Raw genomic sequence first — 14,328 nt, 5'->3', positions numbered from 1 at the left:
ATGGTGGTGTTATGGAAATTTTCGACAGATCTGATGAGTTAACTGCGGTGGTTTTATTATGCAGGGCCGGAGGACAAAACCACGTTGAATGAGTGGACTGTTTGTACATGACGCCCCTCATCCATCGTCCTCTGACTCCTCCTGTCACGTCAGTGTCCACAGCTGCTGGTCAGATACTTACACATATATATACTCATGTAAATACATGCATACACATACTCCAGCTTTCTATCCTCTGCCCATTGACTGGGTGTCCTTGCCTGTGGTGGGCGGCCCTGCCAGCACTAACGATCCATCACCAGACTGCGAGGTGGAAGTTACAGGGTCATAAAAGGGAACAAGCAACTCGGTCTTTTCTCTCTCGCTCTCTCTGTGCCATTCTCTCTCATCAGGTGAGCGTGAGTGTGTGTAATGGCCTGTGTGAGTATGTGTGTGTTCCCTGGACCATGCACTGCCAGGGGCTTCTGGGTCTCCCTGCACGGATTGATGGACACTGACGATGGCTTCCCTCGGTGTACATGAGTAATGTGTTTTCTCTGGTGGGAAAACACACACACACACACACACACAAACACACATACACACACAGGGTTTGTGCTTATGTAAAGCGCAATGAGTGGGCATGGTTGAAATCAGTGTGAGCAGCCATTTGAAGAGCGTTTGTGGATGTTATGCCTCTGTGTGCCTTTCTGGAGAGCGCTTGGCTACACCTACACACTCTCAAACACGCTTCCTGACCTGCTCATTTGTCAGCTGTGTCCTACACCTGCAGCATGATTATCGGTCTGGCAGTCTCACCCTCTGTTCTGTTGCTGTTGATTCCTTCAGGCCCTTTCTTGCTATAGATAACACACACGTATATGCCCATCTATATGGAGAAAGACAGAGGAAGACAGCTTGTGTTTGGATGCTCTTAGATCGAGCTGTACAGGGATAAAGAAGCTTGTGAACAATACTGTACATCATGGTGAATTTTTTAATGCCTCTCTTCACAATTTTAGAGGATAGAGGATCAGCAAATCCCACGAAAAGAACAAAATCCAACAACCAAGAATGTTGTGTGTATCCAAAGCCAGATAGCTCCTTCCTTTGTGCTGTGAAGCTTCATTGTTGTCCAAAAACTATGAAAAACACATCAATCACCCACACCGTCACACTGGCTGACATGTGCCGTCATTATTATTAACACTAACACTGTCATTTATTTTCCATCCATCCCACATTCACCATCCGGCTGCTGGAAACACTCACTACAGCACCAAATGTGCTTTAATCCAAGGCTGAAAATAGTCCCCAACAAATGCTCTTCTGTTTGAGTAACGGTTGTTAAATACCGAGTGCCTGGACGATTTTCATTTTGAAGAATGAAGATATTCCGTGACATGTTTTAAAAGATTTACATCTTCAGTAGAAACAAATGGGCCCTGGGGAACAGGGCTGTGGCAGTGAAGGAATTCCCCTGCAGTGATTAAAGGTGACCTACGTCCCATTTTCAGAATTCATACATGTTTTTCCTATGTTCTAAGACAGTCCAAAAATATTAGTAAGCATTAACAACTCTGCCCCTAATACAAAAACGAGAGTGCTAAAGCTTAAATTTGTGATGTCATAGGGTATAAAGTCTGGAGCTGCTCCAAAGACAATGAATTGAGAAAGATGTTAGATGACACTGACAGCACCCAGGGGTATGATCTGAGTATATGAGTACATTTTCTGTTTCAGAGCTGAGATCACTACAACAGACTAAAGCTTATTTGGGTATAAAAAAAGGAAACAGACATTCTATGGGTCCACAAAATCAGTCTCCTTCTCTGTCTATGAAGCAGCTCCAGATTTTATTCCCTGTGCGTCACAAGACAAGACCATTTTAGAACGCTGCAGAGAAAAGTTGCAGCGGTGTGAACTGGCCAGTCTGAGCTCGACTCAAGCTGGCTGATGGTGTCACCTGCAACTCTGCTGGTCAAACCGCCGGTGGCTGGTTTTTCGAACATAAAGCATGTCACCTGTTTCCACAGCCAACCCGCTTGTGGTGAAGTCCACTGGTCAAGTCAAAATGACCACAGATGGTGTGTTCGTTTGCTGCGGCAGGTGCTGCATCCACGCTGAGCCCTCTGTTTCCGTGCTCATGGTGTGCCGGCAGTGGGCAGTGGATGGCTGTATGTGCTTATGCCGCCACCCCAAAACACACACATTCTTATCGACTGTTTAATTAGCACTAGTTATTAATATTATTGTGGCATAATTATTATGAATACAGTCTATCTGATCCTCGTTTTATTTCTGATTTTCGCCCTTTAACTTGTGCACTGTGATTTAGTCCTTGTTTTTGCGTCTTCTTACAACGTTGGATGCTGCTTCATAATTGTCCATGTTTCTAGATGGTGTCTGGTTTTAGACTGATTTAACTGTCCACACATCCCAACCACAAGGAGACAGCTGAAAGTATTGAGCGTCGGACAAACACATTATATAACTAGAATATAGAAAATCACCCTCTTATCCTTTAACATCTCAGAAAATGTGAGCTAAGAACACACAGCTCTGCTTCTGCACACTCATGCCCAGTCTACTGGCTCCTGGGCTGCATTTAAATCTCTTGTCTCTTCACTTACTCACACACATGCCACACACACAGACTTTTCAGCTTATTAGGGAAGCTTCATGCATACGTTAATAGGGTGTGTGCGTGTTTAATGTGTTCGATTTGGCCGAGCATCTGCAGTGCCCTCTGTCTGATCCCATCCTAATGCCCTCATGCTGAAACATGTGGGGGCCTCACAATCTATTATTTTGAATGGCTGAGAAGGACAGCGTTTGCATAAGGCCCATTAGTGTAATTTGCTGTCTTTCAAGCCCCTAATGGCAAAAAGAGGCTGTAGAGGAGGTACAGTCTGAGTACGGGTAGTCTCAGAGATAAATGATGGAGCAGTTTGCGGAGGGAGAGGTGGTGAGAGGAGGAGGGGGCTGAACATTTCACTGAGCCCCCTGCCCCTGCAGCTTCACAGCCCATTTTACTGTCTAAATCTGGCTCTGTTGCCATCTAACCTGCACTTGGCTTTTTTTTTTTTTTACTCAAAAGCCACACTTCTCTCGTCCCTTTTCTAACTCACTGGGTATCTGCAGTGTTTGGACGGTAATTGGGCTGCGGTCAGAGAAGACATGAACAACGGGTCACCCACTCTGCCATCTGCACTTTACAGACTCTGAGCCCACGCTGACTGTAGCTGCAGAGAAGGGACACCTGGCAACCTGAGGAGAAACGGATGACTGTAATTCTCAGATGACTGCGTACCTCTTAAGCAATTAAATTATTACACTTCAGCTGTAATCAAGAGGACGTCAACTCAATTAATTATCATCTTTATAATATTATTGTATAATTATCACCTCTTAGGATAAATAAAAACCGCATATCAGTAAAAGCAACTTGATTAAACAAGACTAAGGGCCCTTTTTAAACAGTCTGTAGCAAATGGTGTAAAGTGCATTTAGGGTGTGTCCCACCAGAGAAACGGCACATAATCTGAGCTAAAGTAAGGCACAAGGGGCAAAGGGGTTGTATTTAGTCCCTTAATTAATCATAGGTGTGTTCTGGGCGAAACATGAATTCAACCAGAGTGTCCCCTTCCCTTTAAAAGGCAGGTGTGCCTCCACCTGGCACACTGCAAACTGGAGACGCGAGCGTTTATTTCTGTTGAGAATGATGCAGTAAGAGCAGCGATGTCACTGCAGCAAATATTGTTGGACATTTAAGCAGCCAAACTAAATCCTGTGGTTATAAACTTGACGGAGGAAACAGAACTGAACTTACAGCTTCTGAAAAAATCAATAAAGTCACGCTGCTCCCTGTGGGTAAATGCACACGGCGTCTCGGTAAACGAGGAGCCAGACAGAAGCTCTGCAGCTCTGCTTTCTGCTGTGTTTACATTTTAGACAATGTAATTAATATTTTCCTCATTAATGATGTATTATTTCACCCACCCTCAACCCATCTGCACGTCCCTGCGGTGTGTAACAAGTGTAAGCGCACTGTGAACCAGGATATGTAGGCGCATCTTACTATATGAATAATTAGTACTTTACATAGCAGGAAAATACTCCGCCATTCTGACTTTACTCCATGTTTTGTTGGTCAAAGGCGCAGTTTCTTTCTGCTGCCTCAATAGCAGTATGGCAATAATGCATCTGACCACATAGCATTTTAAGACTTTCACATCCTTGGGTGCAAGGACACACAAGCCCCTTTTATACCGCCTTTTCATGGCAGGAAATTCACACCATTATGCTGCCTCGCCATTCTGTATAAAAGTAAAATGTAGTAACAGCACTGAAACGATGTCTGTATAAATGGGACAGCCGCCAGGATGGGATAGTAGAGAGCACAGGTTTGACCTTTTGATGATGTGTTATGTGTGTTACCCACCATGGGAGATTTAAAAAGTAGCTCTTGTAAAAAAAAGTAGTAGTTAGCAGCTAACTCAAAGAAGAAGAACAGCAGCCGAAAATGTCTGCAAATTGGGAATTAAATGGAGCCCGGGAGCTCCTTACCCTTGAAGCACCAAAGTCTACAATGGTAAAAATATGGGCCCTTAAACAAAAAGGCTGGGAACCACTGATATAGAGTAATAGCATTGTCTTTTTGGCAATCCATCCAGTAATTGTTGAGGTAATTCACCTAAAACCATGTCAACCTTACAGTGTTGCCAGAGGAAAAATCAGACAATTAAAGGAGCTATATGTAAGAAATCTAAAGCAAATAGTCGTAAAATCCTCCTAATATGTCACAGAGAACAGGAATAAGGAATAATGTTCATATAACATAGTACAGCCAGAATATTCGCATTTAAAAAAAAAATTTTTACGGTCTGCAAATCATGTTTATGTTTTGAATTTGTGTTTTGGCCTGTTACGCCACCCACCGCCGTCTACCAGTCACGCAGTCAGTAGAGTCTCAGCATCAGTTACAGTTACGACTGAGCTACAGCAGCACGGCAAGCAGCATTAGCAGTGTCCCGGTACATAGTATTAGCAGCCGGCTCCTCCTCAGCTGTATCCCGGCAGCAGCGTTAGCAGCAGAGAAGCCGGACTTGCTCGAATGGTCCGCTGGAAGATCAAGGACACGGCGACGCGGCCCTGCCACGGCAGCCGCCCGTGGGCAAACAAATCAGTCTCCAGCGTGCCGCTGTCCAGCAATCTCAAATCTGTAGGGGGGGGTGGGGGGCGGACACGACTCGCGGCAGTATTTTGAATTTGAGTGCAGTAACCGTTTTGGCCACATTCTTACATACAGTGCCTTTAACAAAGTCATTAGGAAACATCAATGTTTGTGCAAAATTTCATGGCAGTCCATTTAGACGTTGTTGATAAATTTCAGTCTGAACCAAAGTGGTGAACCCAGAAGGATCAGAGAGATATCCACCAGCTTGATCTGTGCTTTAAAGGTGACCATTAAAATCATTAAACAGGAGTTTAATACAAAAATGATTTACGTTAAGGAAAGATTTAGGAACGCCCTTTTGGCTCAACTAAAGTTGAATCTAGACAAGTGAGTCAGCGGCACCAGCAACTAATCATCACCACTGTTTGCATCAGCAGCTGCTATTTACTGTACAACATCATGAAAAAGGGGGCATCAACAACAGCTCCTCTCTTTAATGAAATTTTAATAACATCATATTCCCAGTTGTTTCCATCAGCCCCTGACTAAAGACTGCTTACTGTTGATACCACGGCAATCACTGCACACGAATGCCATTACCCAGACGTGTGCTGAATATTGTAATCTGTTTTATGCAGCAGTGGTTTATTCATGTGCTCATAAGTGATTGAAATAAGGAAGATATTAAGCTTTTCTTCAGTAAAATTACTACTATTATTACTGAAGAATTCCTAAATGATGAATGGAAATAATAGCTAGTTTCCTCACTACAACATATGACAGAATCTTGGATCACAGAACAGTGGAGCATCTCTGTAGTGAAGCTTTTATTAAGTCAGAAACACCCTTTTAAGTATCTGAATGCTTCAGGCTACATGAATCTGTTCCTTGTTACAAACATGTCACCTAAAATTTGTATCACAATGCAAGTGTAAGCTTCAGATTCAAGCATCTCAAGAGCAGACAACAGCATGAAGCCATTTTCTTTGATTTGTGCTCGCTTCCTGCCTTTCACTGTCATGACAGACCAGTTCCAGTCTCTCTCTGTAGTAGTGGAAGACACCGCATGTGTTGGCAGTGTGTGAACATGCTGTTGTGATTTTACAGAGTGTGTTTCATGCTCTGATGTATCCATGTCATTTTGATGTGTCACAACTGACAGATCACACTTACACTTATTCTCTCTAATTATACCCTTCTTGGGAAATGTAAGTGTTATATTTCAAGACGTTTATGTTGCGTCCCTAAAGAGACACGGTGTTTGCTCAGAGGCCTTTTTCCCAGCAAACATTTTGACACATTGCTATGGTAAACATGCCATTATACTGCCTTGCCGTTCTGTATGAAAGGTACGATCACAGAATGGGGTACAGAATGGTCTCGCCTTTAAGCCGGTATTGGAGATAGTAATACCACCAGAAGGATGTCTAAATGGGACAGCCGTCAGGACAGGATAATGGATAGCAAGGGTGTGACGTTTTGAAGATGTGTTATGCATACAACCCACCATGGGAGATTTAACAAAGTAGCTGTTAGCAGTTAGCAGCTAAGAGCTAAGAGCGAAAGTTAAGGCGGCGAAAGTCTGAGTAAGTTGGGGGGTTGGTTGATGGGTCCAACAAACACCAACTTTCACCCAGGAGAGCGGTGTTAGTGCCCCGTGAGATTATAAAGCCAAACCCTGTTCTTTTTTCCGAAACCCAACCATGTGTGTTTGTTCTTGGAGGGGAAAAAAAAAGAGTAAATTCCCGGTGTTGTACCGACATAATGAGTATATTTTGAAAGAGACTGTATGTAAACGTTAAATTTCCTGTGAAAAGGAAAGTGTATTTTGAAAGAAGACAATGTATGTAACAGGCAGAACTGGACACAAATGTCAACGACCAACGCACCCAGGGTACATTTCACGTCGTATCTGGACGTGAAAGGTCTATGACCAAATGTCAATATGTGACTAGGTCGGAGTGAGAATGTGTTGGTAATGTAAACACTTGCAGTAACGTGGCTGGAGCAGTTGACCATATAAAGAAATCCATTATGAGCTGACGTCAGCTTGTCATAAATGTAGACAAAACTGTTGGAAACAGTTTTCACGGTCTGAAACCCGAGGTTTTTTAATCACAGGGATTACTTTTACATACATTTACCTCATTATTCAAAACTTTGGCCATGTTTAATATGATCATCTGACATTGTAACATCATATATATGACAGAAAAATAATGGGAAGCATACTATGTGCCTGAATTCTGTTTAACTTCTTCAGTATTAGAGTCATCGTGCATGCTGGCTCACTGTCACCGTTGTGTCATACTGGGACACTTGAATAGATTAATTGCGCTTTTACTACAGCAACAAGTCAAAATGTCTGCTGTGGTAAAGATCTACCATCCTCCCAGCTCAATCAGATCTGACTCTGTACCTTTTAAGTGAAACATCTGTTAAACTTTCATGCACTTGAAGGTCACACCAAACTACCTAATGATTCTGGCAGCATCTCTTTAAGCCCTTTGGCCTCACAAAGTCATTACATATAAAGACAGTCTGCTGACCGCTGAGATGCCCAAATACACTTAACAGAAAATAGATGTTTGAATTCACTTTAACCTCCTTGTGTATAAATATTGAGGCACTTCCAGAATAGAACATCACTTCAGGTTTCTCTAATAGAAAGTACTGGATGAGTAAATGTTGCCTGGCAACCAAATGATAAGATAAAGAAAACTGACCTCTTGCCTAATGCTACTGGATATGTGTACAGTATGTACTGGCAACTATTTCATATATAATTCATCTGTTTGACAGTGACAGACAAAAGACAGATGGCTATTGTCACAGTTTTTTTGGCAGCAGGTGACAGGAAGCAGGACCTCAGTGCAGACACCACTATGGAGCAAGAAGACAGGTACTTCAGCAACCAGGCTACCTGTCTGTGATATGCATGAAAATACCAACCTAGATATTTACTGAGGAGCTAATATAGAAATGAGCAGCAGCTGTGAAAGCAGGTGGCTGGTGACATTCAGGTGAGGTCAGCGCACGGAGGCGGGAAACTCGCTGAGGGCGTCTAGTGGACAGGTCTGTTTCAGCCGGGTATGGAAGATAGGAGACTATGAAGAGACTTTGAAGCGGGAGAGGGGGGAAGATGGTGCAGGCGTTTCCATGACAACATTAGACACCTACAGTATTGTCCTTTTCGAAGCTGATCCGAGCATTGCAGTTTATATCAGAGCTGCATATTGATTCTGCCTGTGAGACATAGCCGGTGCAGCCCGGCCTGGTGAACATCCTGTCTTCACTGACGAGCTTTTACATAACTGAACTTTACCGAACAATACTAATGTTTAATAAAGTACAAACGCAATCGGAGGACTGAGCGAAGGTGGTGCTCAGTCACTCTTCTCTGCGGAAGAACAGCTCCTTCCTGTCAGCAGCACCTCTGTTCATCTTCCTACTGAACGGAGGTTTATAGAACAAAGCCGTATGAAAACAGCTTTGTTCCAGCAGCCGTCACTCAGATGAACAAGACGTAGCAGCACCACACAGATGCTATGAGCAACGTTTATTTATTTTATTTCAGCCGTTGAGTTCACTGGAGTCTTGAGCACTTCAAGCATGTCCGTCTGTTGTCTGTGTTGTTTATAAAATGTGTGTCAAGATGGAGCCCTGTCTTCTGCAAACAAAATCAGCCTACAAGAACAAATAAAGCAACCTGAAGCTGAAGCTGTTCTGTTAAAGGGCAGCAGGGAGCAGCACTGTTGTACTCTTCCTGCTTAATCAAAGATTACAGCTGTTACTTTTGACATGAGCTTACAACCAGCTAACAGTCGTCTGTTGGACAGCAGCAGCTCTGAGTGGAGCTGCTGGTACCCACAGGGGGCGGATCATGCATCATGCTGTATACAGCAGAGTGCACACTGCTCTATCCACCTGCTGTTGACCTGTGGTGCATTAGCTGGCCGGGGGCCTCTGGGCTTATTAGTGAGTGATTGCTACCAGATATGGGTTTGGAAACCCGGCCATGTGACTGACATTTTTAAAAGTGGGCTGGGGGCGGTGGGTGTTGGGCGGAGGAAGGAGTTTGTGGTTACTGTTTCAGTCTCTGCCCACGTGCTGTTTATGGAAAAAGAAACAAAGTCATATACTAAGAAATATCTTAAAGGGACAGTTCACCCCAAAATTAAACATAAATATTTGTTCTCTTACCTTTGGTGCTATTTATCAGTCTAGATTGTTTGGTGTGAGTGTCCAAGTGTCGGAAATATTGTCGGTTGAGATGTCTGCCTTCTCTTGAATATGATGGAACTAGATGGCACTCGGCTTGTGGTGCTCAAAGTGCCAAAAAAAATACATTTGAAAGGTTTAACAGCAATGTCTCTTTCCAGAATAACGTAATCAATCCGCATACTTGTTGTGAGCAGTTTCATGTAGGAGCCATTTTTGTTTTACCAAACTACACCCGCCATTCATATCACCACACAGGGGGAAGCGTGCATCTACTGATAGATGAGAGGCTCTTGCTCATAACAGTGCGAGATGTAAACATTAATTCCGTCCTCCTGGACTGAACTGTAACTTTAGCTAGCTCAGTGGTGCTAGGCAGACATCTCTACAGTCTATATCTCCAACACCTGGCAACTCACACCAACACAATCTACTATAAAACTTCAATTAATAGCTATTATTCGATTAAATCACTGAACTCAACAGGCCTATATTTGGGATAGGCCTTTAATTCTTTTTACACAAAACTGTTGCTCAGCAAAGATGGGAAAACATGATCAAATTGTTTATTTGAACCAGTATTAAAATAACTTGAATAAAAATTAGGCTTCGAATAACATACTAATTACGTGTAATGTTATGACACTTGTTTCAGGGCACCCAAGGATAACGGCACTCGACATACAGACACAACACCACTTTTTTAACCTGTTTAAGCAATACTCACAACTTGGATTCATTTTTATTCATTAATTTGTTTGATTATTATTTTCTTACTGACTAAAGGAATATAGACAACTTACCAGGTAATTGAGGAATGGACACACTGATTTTATGATAGTCAGTGACGAGTCAACATTTGTTTTTTCGTCATGCTGGTAAATCTGAAATCTGATGCTCATGGTTTTAATAAAATGAAATAAACGGAGTTAACAATGTGTAGCATCTCTATATTGACAAAAGTTTAAACATTTCTATTTGTGTGATATAAACAGCTAACATTCTCAACTCAAATGAGTTGCCAGCAATCTGAAGAACTTCTATAAAAATGAACTGTTTGACAGCCAGACCGAGCGTCTGATTGAGACAGGCCTTTATTTAAATGTGTAGCTACACCAGGCTCATTAAAGAGACTGGGTGTTTAATTGGGAGTAGACTTTTATTGATAAATAGCACTACATGCAAGAGGAAAAATCTGTATTTTGGATTTTGGGGTGAGCTGTCCTTGCTACAACTTTTAAATGTCACTGCATCCTAAAACGCATATGCAAGCAGTTTGTTTACAGAATGCTGTAGAATATTTACAGCCTCACACACCATTTAAAACTGTAACTATTAATTATTTTCTAATGAGAGCAGCCACTCAGAGTTTTGAGCCAATTTCTTGCATGCCAGATGTGAGAAGTGTCTCTTTCACCAGTGAGTGAAAAATCTAGCACAGATAAATGATCAAATAGCCAGTATAATGAATGAATTTCATATATGCACCCCACAACGAATATCTACAAACACCTGGGAACACTACAGTCTATTTGCAGCATCAATAGATGTGATGATTTGCATCCCAGTAAGAATTAAAAGAAAGGAAAGAGTGTAATTTTTCACTGTGAGACAATAGATTTGAAAATATCTGCTTCTCGTAGGTGGAAGGTGGTTCACTTGGTGAAGGCCAGAGGTTCAGATCATGACGTCATTGAGTGTGTGGTGTATTTTGAATGTGAACTGTGTTGCTTACCACCTCTCAAATCGTGAACCTTTGGAACACCTACTTTCACCAAATTGTGAACGATGATTCAGAGGCTGTAAGGCCAATTTCATGCCAACGATTTATTCAGATACTGATTTCAGTAATAATGGACTGATTTTTCATATCAGAGGGCTTGTAAACAGACTTTTTTTCCATGTACTGAATTGTTGTATAAAAGCCTTGTGTGGTTCCAGAGAGAGCTGAGCAAAGTCTGATAAATTGCCTCAGGTGATGTCACTTGTGTCAGAGTCCACTGGGGCTGAGGGCTACAAGTTTGACAATGTAAAAATCTGGAGGAGTTAGGAAGAGGTGAGCTTACCAGACCTCTGTAGCCTGCTCCTCTGGCTGAGGCTAGCAACTCCAGGTTATGTTAGCTGCTACCATAGACTGTGTAAAGCCCAGTTCAGACCAATGATTCACGACAAGACGGAACTGTTTAGGAACATTGCAGAGAAAAGTTGCAGCGGTGTGAACTGGCTGATGGTGTCACCTGCAACTCAGCTGGTCAGATCACCAGCGTCTGGTTTTAGAACGTATGACTCATCACCTGCTTCTACAGCCAATGGACTTGCAGTGAAGTCCATTGGTCCAGTCAAAATGACCACAGATGGCATGTTTGCTTGCTGTGGCAGGTGCTCCACCCTCTGTTTCTGTCCTCACGGTGTGCTGGTGTTGGACGGTGGGTCACTGCTGCCTCTTGCTATGTGTGCTTATCCTCCCTCACACACATTCTCATTGACTGATTAATTAGTGCCGGTTATTTATATTATTGTGGCATATTTATTATGAATACAGTATATCTGATGCTCGTTTTTTGTTTCTGTTTTTTGCCATTTCATCACCACTACAAATGCAGCTGTAGCCAGTAACTGACTATCACTGTCCTCATTCATATTTTAAGAAGCTACAAATTATATTCAGCCACAAAATAAGCCTGAAAAGATGGTATTCAGAACAGATGTACAGAGAGTTGTTGCATAGAAATGGTACTCTGTCTCATGTAGTTGCATTGGTGTGAACTGTCAGGTTTTAGAATGTTGCAGAGCAGCGCATTGCAAGTAGTTGCTCATCTCTCCAGTCAGCTCATCTCGTTGAGAATCTTTGGCCTGAACTGGGCTTAAGATTTGGACATAGCCACCATGACATTACCCACTGGTCTGTAGACTCCTGTTTCTTTCCTCAAATTTGGCGTTTTGGCCTTTGCCATCTAAGGATTTTTTGAAACAGAAGTGACCTGAGCATATTTGGACCAGACGGTGGAGCTAACGGAGAGCCTGAGGTGACACCTTGCAGACGGCCTGTCACTCAAAGCAGCTACGTCCTTGATTGTACATAATCTAGGGCGTACAGTTGTCATGAAGGAGGCAAAATAGCGCTCGGGTCTGTTTTAATACCAGGCTGTAAACATGTTTATTTCTGCTGTAAAGTTGAACATGTTAACATGGGGGTCAATGAGGATTGACTCACTACTGGAACCAACCTCAAGTGGTTCTTCAATGAACTGAGGTTTTTCTTAAGTGCTATATTGTAGGCAACTGGACTTGCTTGAGGTTCTTGAAGACGTTTCACCGCTCATGACCCACCCACACAGGGTTCAAAGCTTACGACTCCACAAGAGTCCGTTAGAAATGAAGAAGCGTCTTGGATGAGAGGTGAAACATCTTCAAGAAACTCAAGTATATCCAGTTGCCTACGATATAGCACTTAGGATTACCACGACCTGGATGACTGATAACCTTCACCAACAAACAGCAGGATTTTGTACTTCATGTTATCTTCATTTTACAGCCCCAGAGGGTGCTGCTTGGTGCTACCATCCGAATACACAACCAAGTGCTATTGTGGGTAACATAGACGTCAGGTTTTGACAAGGAAAAAGAATCTAAAGGAGACGATATCTCAGGTTCTGCTGCACCAGGTTCTCACAAAAGTGCTGTGATATATCGGCAAAAGACAAAATTTAGCAGTGCCTGAGCTGCATTTTTTTTTTTCCATTTATAAAGTGTGAACCCAAACCCAAGGACTGCCTCCAGGTGCAGAAAAAGGCTTCTGCTTTTTCAACTGGTCCCTTGTTAGACGGCAGTGAGTGACACAAAATGTGCTGACTGTGAAAGGCTATGTGTCAGACTGCTATGTCTGACACATGTATGCGTGCGTGGGGTGTTGGCAGTGTACATTGCCGTCTACCACAGTGTCTTTTTAGATACTGCTAATGGCTCTGTAAAAATCTGAAACGTTCATATTTTGTGTCCTTAACTGATTTTTAACAATGTTCGGCACATTTTAAGCCTGTCTGCTATCAGACAGCTCTGCTCGCATTCTCAGACAGTTAATTTAATTCAGTGGCAGATTGGCTAATGGGAATATTCATCTCCGAGCCAGGGTGAATTGTAAATTGGAACACGTGTAGAGGTGAGGGTCATTAAATGAATTATGAAGTCATCTGTAACAGTAGTAGGTGTGAATTTAACACCTTTAACGCCGTCCTCCCTTATTTTTAACAGTCATAGATTTCCTTTGTAAATGATGGATAGTGTTTCATGTGATGTGTGTGCCCAGTTTTTCTCTCTGTTTTAGGGACGATGTATCACTGAGCACATTTTTCATGTCATTTTAGCAACATAACCAGCTCCTATTCTAGACCAGTGACCTCCTGATGTGTGAACCACTTATAGTCACCGGTGCACAGCGGCCTTTCAGTATGTTTTAACACACCGTCAGCCTCAGCACTCAATAATGACGACGTTATGGAATATGTTTCCTGGAGTTACTTTCCATCCCACTGGCTGGTATTTGACAATGGGTTTATAAAGGGATTACCGCTCTGCTGCCAGCATCCACCAGCAGACGGAGGGGTGGAATTGTGCATGTGTGCGTATGTCCGTGTGTCATATGAAACCCATAGGCAGGTCAGGCTCCTCTCATGATAAGCCTCATGCCTCAGAGACTTATGCAGATGATGTGATGGACTGAGCTATTGTGATGCACTGAGTCGTAACCTTCTGCTATAGAGAGTGACCTTGTTGGGCATTTAGTCAGAGACACCGTGGCTGGACATACTGTGCTATATGATCCAGATTAGATTGTTTAGAGCTATGTTCATATTTAATTCAGCCTGTTTGCATGCGGGTTGAGTTTATTTTTTAATATTCTGTATAAATAGACCATTTGGGTGTGTTTTGCAGCGCTATTAGCCGTTAAA

General features: G+C 42.7%; 1 protein-coding gene across 2 annotated transcripts in view; it reads left to right on the top strand.

Moving 5' to 3' along the window:
* The window catches only part of lingo3a (leucine rich repeat and Ig domain containing 3a), a 65,850-nt gene that overhangs the window by 37,627 nt on the left and 13,895 nt on the right, over positions 1-14,328 (top strand). The window lies entirely within an intron of this gene.

Source organism: Epinephelus moara, chromosome 10, assembly GCF_006386435.1.
Source record: "Epinephelus moara isolate mb chromosome 10, YSFRI_EMoa_1.0, whole genome shotgun sequence".
Taxonomy (NCBI): Eukaryota; Metazoa; Chordata; class Actinopteri; order Perciformes; family Serranidae; genus Epinephelus; species Epinephelus moara.
The sequence above is the reverse complement of the archived record's forward strand: the minus strand, read 5'-3'. Positions and strand labels throughout refer to the sequence as shown.